This window comes from Momordica charantia (genome assembly GCF_013281855.1).
Source record: "Momordica charantia cultivar OHB3-1 chromosome 3 unlocalized genomic scaffold, Mcharantia_2.0 BLBB01000003.1, whole genome shotgun sequence".
NCBI classification, from domain to species: domain Eukaryota; kingdom Viridiplantae; phylum Streptophyta; class Magnoliopsida; order Cucurbitales; family Cucurbitaceae; genus Momordica; species Momordica charantia.
In genome coordinates, this window is record NW_028275161.1 from 6,928,023 (window position 1) to 6,936,119 (window position 8,097).

General features: G+C 38.3%; 1 long non-coding RNA gene across 1 annotated transcript; it reads left to right on the forward strand.

Annotated features, from left to right (window-relative positions):
- Positions 1-787: 787 nt before the first annotated feature.
- LOC148212260 (uncharacterized) lies at positions 788-3,318 on the forward strand. The gene is made up of 3 exons (XR_015789844.1): positions 788-1,204; positions 1,290-1,330; positions 3,018-3,318. It is a non-coding gene; the product is annotated as an uncharacterized LOC148212260 (long non-coding RNA).
- Positions 3,319-8,097: the final 4,779 nt, after the last annotated feature.

Here is an 8,097-nt window from a genome sequence, read left to right on the forward strand (position 1 = left end):
TTTGGGCTAGAATAGACTAACTTTAGCTATTTCATGCAACTTATAAGCACAATTAACTCTCTTTAGGAAAGTTATCAGGTTCGTATAAACCTGCTTCATTCCGAACCTCCTCGGATCTGGACTTCGTCTCGGCTTAATCCTGTATCGTCCCTACAGAAGGCGTCAATTGTTGATGCTTGGATCTTGGTAGACCGGTTCACTCCACCTCGTGCATCAAACTTGAATACTAAGGGACCCTAACCCGGTGTGACATACGTCACACTCACTCCGATGCCTATGTTAGCTATGAGAGAAATCACTAAACAAGTAAGGAACTTGAAAGTGTAGTTTTTGCTTACCTTCAAGGAGTGATCCCCTCCCTATTTATAGTCGATTTGCCCCTAGGATTTAACAAGATGTCAACCCTGATACTCGTGGGCTTATGGGCCGGGATGCCTCCAGCATCAGTAGAGGAACAGGGATGAGGCTCGGCCTTGGGTTCGACCTAAAGCTGAGAATAGGTCGGCACGTCGGCACCAAGGTGTGGTCGGCTCTCTGTGGGCTGGCCTTTATGGGCCGACCCTATCTGTCGTTGGTCCCAGTTATCCTTCTTCTAATGTAGTTCAATCTTCTACCATCATTTGAATCGTATTTCTCCATATAACACCCCTCAAGGTTAACACAACTCCGAATTCAGGCGTGAGCTCGCCTGGGCCGGATGGAATCGAAGAACACGCTCAGAAATTTTGTCAAAAGCTTATAACGTTCCCCGTGCATAAGGAAACTCGATTTAATTTAAAAGGGATCATTCCGGTGAAATTTGTAGCGCTGGCACCCAAGACCCATCAGCAACGAGGTGGCACGACGTTCCGGCTCGACGCTCACGTTATTTTCCATTTATAGCCTGCGGCCAGCACACGAACCCACGTATCCAACGACTCGTTTTGCAATCCCGATGCCAACAGTAGCAGATTCGCGAAGGTTTCTTTGTTCCAGTGACACTTGGTGTTGACCCGTCCTTGTTCGGAGTTGGTTTCGAGTTACCTATAACCAAACGGGAGTAGATTTGAGTTACCCGCCCCTATTCGGATCCAAATAGACGTTACCCATTGGTTTTTGACAACGGACCAGCAAGCACGAAGCCTTTCGAACTTGGATTTAGGAGCCCGAACCTCCTTGACATCGACCCACTCATAACCCAGGAGGTTTTAGTGTGAGATAGTAGGTAACAATTCACCAAACCTTAGTTTTGAAGAAAATTAAGTGTTTTTTAGTTGGTTTCTAACTCAAGTTTGGTTGCTTTGATTTAGGGAATCCTTCGGCGAGATTAGTAGCGTGTTAGGACCCGTGTGTAAGTAGTTCTTACTTGGGGGATGTTTATGGTTTAAATATGTATGAATTGTTTGGTGCTTTCGGTGTGTTTATTATTTATTAATATGTAAGTTGATTATGTCTTTGTGAATAGTGGCTAATGATAATAAGTAGTTTGAATGAAATCATGTTGGTTCTGGTTGTTTATAACTGATTTGCTTTGCGTTGTTGGATTTGATGCTTAGTGGTATTTATGAAAGCATTATGGATTATGAATGGCTTAATCATTATATGGTTGTGTTCATAAAAGCATACTGAAATAATGTGGAAATAATGTGGAAGAAATCTGTTGTGTTGTGCATGCATGTTGGACATGTCATTTCATTTTTAGCTTACTGTTTTTTGTTCTGGAAGCATACTGGTTTTATTGTGAGTTGAGGGCTGCATGGGTCATTGCCTAGAAAGTATGCAGTAGGACTCTGGTGAGAGTTTGATCCTTAATGAAGTGAATGGGCTACGTTGTGTTCTGATTACTATGAGATTTTTAGAGTGTTGGATGCGTATATGGATAATGTCGGCTACGTCTCTTTTGTGAATTATCTGCGCTGTGGTGTGTAAAGCATGCTGAGTGTTGAGAGAAGGGTGTCCTCGTGATGTTGGATGGCCATGTCTGGATGATAGTGACATAGGTTTTGTGTATAACATATGTTCCATTGTTGTGAGATAATTTCTGCATGGGTCATGGCTGAAAAGCATGTAGGTCTCTGATGAGAGTTCCAAGATGTAATAAAGTAAATGGAGAACTAACAGGGCCAAAAGGCTGACATGTCACTAGTTGGGTATCGAGGCTCCAGGTGCGAAGGTCGGGATCGATACCCCAACTTGGTAGAGATGAGTGTCAAGGCTCCGGGTACAAAAGGTCTGGGGTCGGCACGGTGATTCTAATTTGTTGAATTAGTATTGGGTCTTGATGTGATGGCGGTCAAGGACCAATACGTTGAGTAGTCGTCGATACCTTGGGGATAAATGTCAAGGGTCGATGTACAGTTCAAAGCCTTGGGGATAAATGGCAAGATCGAACGTCAAGCTTCTGTAGATGACTGTCGGGCTTTGGGGATAAATGGCAAGGGCCGATACGATTCGAGGAGTTAGACTTGGAGAACTAACATAATGTGATGCACAGTTCAAAGCCTTGGGGATAAATGGCAAGGTCGAACACCAAGCCTCTATAGATGAATGTCGGGACTTGGGGATAAATGGCAAGGGCCGAAACAATTCGAGGAGTGAGACTTGGAGGACTAACATCGTGTGATGGGTGGAGGCCAAGGGCCAATACGTTGAGTAGTAGTTGAGGCCTTGGGGATAAATGTCAAGGTCCAACTCCGAGCACCGTAGAGAAGTGTCAATGCTTTAGCTACGCGAGGTCAGGGGTCGGTACGACTCGAAGGGTAGGTCTTGGATGAATCAAGAAAGAGCACTAGTGAGTTAAGATGTGAGGCTGAGTTTGACATGTATGGTACATTTTTAGTTAAACTTATACATAAACTGCTTCTTGAAATATGTTTCTTTCATTTAAGGCTCGAGATTAATGATAAACATGTCGTGTTGATCCTTTGATAAGCATGACACGTTGTATCCTTGATAAGCATGTTGTTTATGCGTGACCCTCAGATAAGGGCTGCTTACTGAGTACTGTGGTTGTACTCATCCCTCTTTTTCCCCTCCAGTTTTGCAGGTATCGATCTAGCTTTTGGGGTGGTGATGGCAAGGAGGAGAGTTGACTAGAGAGACCATTTAACGTTGTGTCGTTAAGTTTCCATTTGGATAGAATAGTTATAGTTGTTTATGTGTAACTGAGTATATTTTGAGATTATTAAATTGAGTTGTTAAGTTCCATTTTTTTTAAAGGATGTGATAGGGCTGACAATGCACTATTCTTTTGAGAACATACATTTTATTTAGCTACTTGAACTTTGACGATGTGATCTATTGAGGATATTTATCAGGATAACACATTTGTTCGCTTGAATTAGCCTTCACTTTGCTGCTATTCGAGAAAGTTAGTTTTGTGTAGTGGATAGTTTTGATTAGTGAAGATTGCGGTGAAAGATTCTATAAGATTGGATTGTTACTAAATTATTAACTGAGAAGGATTTGAGTTCGTTAGAATTTTAGCATTGTTTGTTTTGTTTAGTGCTAGCTTATGTAAGTGTATTAATTAGAGTAGCGCAGCAGAAGCGTGGTGAGAATTGTCAAAAGTTGTATTTCTAGTGGTTTAGTTCTCTACTACGAGTTATACTTTTTAAGTGGCTTTTAGTAACGTTCCCTGTTTGAATGCTGAAAATCCTAGGGCACTACATGCAACTAGTGTTATAAGCAGATATATGGCAAATCCGGGTAGAAGACATTGGGAAGCTGCTAAGTGGGTGCTAAGGTATCTAAAATGAACTCAGAACACAGGTTTGGTGTATAAACAACCCACGAATAAGCCTGCAGAGTTATGTGGTTTTGTTGATTCTGATTTCGCAGGAGATTTGGACCAACGAAGGTCCTTGACAGGTTACATTTTCTTAATTGGTGAAAATGTTGTCAGCTGGAAAGCCACTCTTCAAACAGTGGTGGCTCTCTCCACAACAAAAGCTGAATTATGGCTTTGTCAGAAGCAGTTAAAGAAGCCATATGGCTTAAAGGACTACTAAAGGATTTTGGTATGATCAGCAGAAGGTGAAAATCTATTGTGATAATCAAAGCACAATTTATCTATCAAAGAATCAACAATTTCACAGCATAACAAAACATATAGACGTCAAGTTTCATTTCATCAGAGAACAAATCGAAAAAGGCATAATTGAAGTAGCAAAAATACATACCTCGGAAAATATTGTTGACATGCTAACCAAATAAGTTGTTCAAGCCAAACTCGAGTATTGCATGTCATCAGCAGAGGTTTATATCCTGAAAAAGGATGAAAGAAACCAAATACAGCAAGATCAGTCACTTTCAGCATGCTTCCAAAGGTGGAGATTTGAAAATTTACCTCTGTTGTAATCATCTGAAAGTTGTAAAGCTGGTGCATGTAACTTTTACCTTTCTTTAAGAATGGGTAAAATTGATTAGTATAAAAGGAAAGCCAAAAAGAAGACGGTGGATAGATTGTTCATACCTTTGTAATTTCTCCAAGATTAGAGTGAATTGATTATTGCTGTCAAAGTGGATGTAGGCAATTCTAGCCGAACCACTATAAATCTGTGTTTTCTTCTTCTTCTTCTCTTCACTCTTTGGCATTCTAATCTCTGAATTTGAAAAACCCAAATAGCAACCTGCTGGGAAAGGTAAAGGTTCTTAACAGTGTGTGTGTAAACTTTGTGAACGTAACAGTAGAGGGAACGCTGTCAATGCTGGAGCATCTCAGCCCAAGGGCGGCTCTAGTGGTGAAGAAGAAGATTGACTTAGGGGAGTTGGTTTCCCCTGCCTGAAACTTTATTTTTTTATGTTGATTTATTTTATGTATTTCTCTAAATTGAATGCATGTCTTAGCTTAGTCTTTAATTTTATTTGAATGTTAGATAATTTTCAATTCCTGGGGTAGTTTATTATGTTTCTGTTTGCTGTTTTAGTGTAATTCCATGAAATGAAATGAAAAAAATAAAAGAAAGGTTGAAAATGAAAGGTAGAATGTAAAATGGTTTGATAGTGCTTGCTGATTTCGATGAGCTTTTGCCTTTGATGTCTGCTCTCCTTTGATGTCTGCTCTGTGGGAATTTACAGGATTTCTACTCTTGCTATAGTCAGAAAGGAAAGATACAATTCTTGCCCTTTTCTAAGGTGCTTTAAAGTAGCATAGGATAGCTTCGTTTTGCTACTATACCATAGCTGCCCTAGAAATTTAACCTTAGTAAAATTTCAAGGGCTGAGTATCCCTTTCCAACTTGCCAGCAACCTATTGACCTTAGAAAAGTAGCAAAAATTCACCTTTCTACAAATAATAAGGATAGGTAGTACTCCCTACACTAATTATCTTTAGCCTATCTTTACTTTACGTTTGAGGGAGCCTTGTCCTTATTTCTCCAATACCATTAACTAAGCATTGAGGACAATGTTTCACTTTAGGTTTGGGGGCGAGGGACTTTCATTTTAATATAACATTAATCCTTGTAGTTCCATTGCAGTACCATCATTTGTAAAGCTATGCTAAATTTTTGGCCCTATAATTCAACTTTATCATTAAAAAAAAAAGAACATTTTAAAGAGCTGCAGGGACAGGAATGGCTAGTAGCCCATAACTGTTAGCCAAAGTCAGTAGTAAGTTAGCAAAAGTAGGAGAATGGAATCCAGTTTGAGAAAAGAAGTTTGGGGACTTTTCAAAAAGATACCAAGGGTGAGGGTGGAATGAAGTGGTTAGACGTGAATAAAGCACCTTAGTCTAAGTGCAAGAGTTGTTTCATTCCTTTCTGGTTTGATGCTTGAGTAGATTGAGCAACATTTAGCCAAAGTAATGGATCATAGGCAATTGGTAATTGTGGCGTGGTTGGTCTGGGTCGACCCGTTTGCTGACGAAGTGGGTTTCAGGTTCGATGTAGAGAAGGTGCTAGCTTCTTTCGGTTGGCAGCTCAGTTCGTGGTCTTCAATCAATTTGGCCAAATGCATTCTGGCCTTACGATCCATGTCTTTTAAAACCCTAATTTCACTTCGAATCACATCTTTTAGCCCACTAACAAACTTGCTGTCAATGATAGACTCTGGTATGTCCTTAATGTTGCTACCATCTACTCGAATTGTCGCCGGTATTCTTGGATGGTAGAATCTTGCTACAACATTAGGAATTGAGCACAGAGATCACTTTCCTTCCCCGTTGGAAATCGTTTCGAGAAGCATATCACACAACTTTCCCCAACTACAAAAAGAAGTACAACTCTCCTCCCTTTGAAGCCATGACAATGCAACATCTTGTAGATAGAAAATGATAGCATTCAATCTATCTCTCTCCGTCAATCGATTCACAATGAAGTCATGCTCTACACTGTGTAATCATCCATCCAGATCTTCCCCCACCTTTCCCTTAAAGATTGATACCTTTAATTTTCCTATTCTCATGTGGAATATAGGAATCTCTAACACACCAGCCAAATTTCCTATGTTTCTATTGACGTTGGTATTTCCATCATTCTCTTTCGATTCAACATCGTTTGGTTTTTTTTTTTCCATTTTCGGTTTGGGTCCTTTTAAACGAATCAGTTTTTTTTAACCTCTCGTATATCCCCACGATTCTTCTCACCATCACTTCATGGCTTTGTCCAACTTTTACTCAATCTGTTGTTCGATTTATAATATATCTCTTTGCAAAACTAACCAAATCGTTGGTCCATAATCTCCTTTATTCCCAATTTGAATGTCTCAATTGCTTCCTTTAATGCAATGACTCCAATTTCTATTTTTTCCAACATTTCCCATAAGAAAATTTTATGATACCAGAATGATAATTGATAACTCTCCAAAAGAGAGTTATTTGTGTGTAAAATTTCATATAAAATAGCTAAGGATAGCGTCACTAACACCCAATCTACACTGATTTTGTGTAAAGAATGTTATAAATTCACTATCCTCTATATTTTTGCTGACAATGTTGAAAGTTAGAAAATTTACCTAATTTTGAATGTTTTGATGCAGTATTGTCGATGCTGCAGCATCGAAATAAAAAAGGTAGAAAAAACAGAGCTGACAGTGATAGATTTTTACCCGAAAAATTACTGCAGTAAAACGGAGAAATACCTGATATTCTGAGTTGGGGTCCACTTTATTCTCTGTGGTGCCCTAAAATCAAGGATGGGTATAAAAACAACATTTTAAGACTGCCTCCATTATTCCCCATACATTCAAGTCACTTTTCACTCTTAGAAATTTCCCTAAAATACAAAGAAGACAAGAAGAAGGAAGGAAGACCCGAAGAAGCATCGGAAGCAGGAGAGAACTGAGCTGATATTCATCTGTTCTCCCTCTTTCCTTCTTGTTTTTCTTCTATTTAGTATTGAGCTTGTTGGTTATTTTCTTTTTTTCTTGTATGGCATTGCGTAGCTAAGATCATATTGTAAGGGGAGGATGTTGTGAACTGATTTTGGGTTGTAAACCTTGCTTTGGCTTTATTGATGATATATATACTGAGTCGAAGTTGTTTTAACGTTTGATTTTCAATATGCTTGGCCAACATATTGGAATACCTCTTAAGTATTTCTAAAATTCTTTTTTTCTTCTTTCTAAGAACTTTTCTAAAGTTCTCAAAACATTTCTAAAATCTTTTTTTCTAAGAACATTTCATGAAATTCTAAAATCATTTCCTGAAATCTCTTTCTAAATACCTTTCATAAGTTTAAACATTTCTTTAAAATCATAAAATATTTCTAAATTTTCATAAACATTTCTAAATTCTCAAACAAACACATTTTATTTCATTCTCAGCAGAAATGCTAAATCATACATAATATATATAATTTCTCAGAAATTCTGTAATACTAGATAATAAAAAACATTTAATAAAGTAACCACTCACAAATCCTCAAACTTGGTCATTCTTTACTCCAATTTCTACCTTGACCTGAAATATCGATCCAATACCAAATTAATTCATGTTTTAATCCAATACAAACTCAACATATTTCCAACATAAATTACATTATCTTCCAAATTAATCCACATATCCAATTTTATATATCATTCTCTCTTCATTAATAACCCACAATATCCAATTCATAATTCACTCTCTCTCTCTTCATTAAAACACTTCCTTTCTCTCTCATAACACTTACAAGTGGG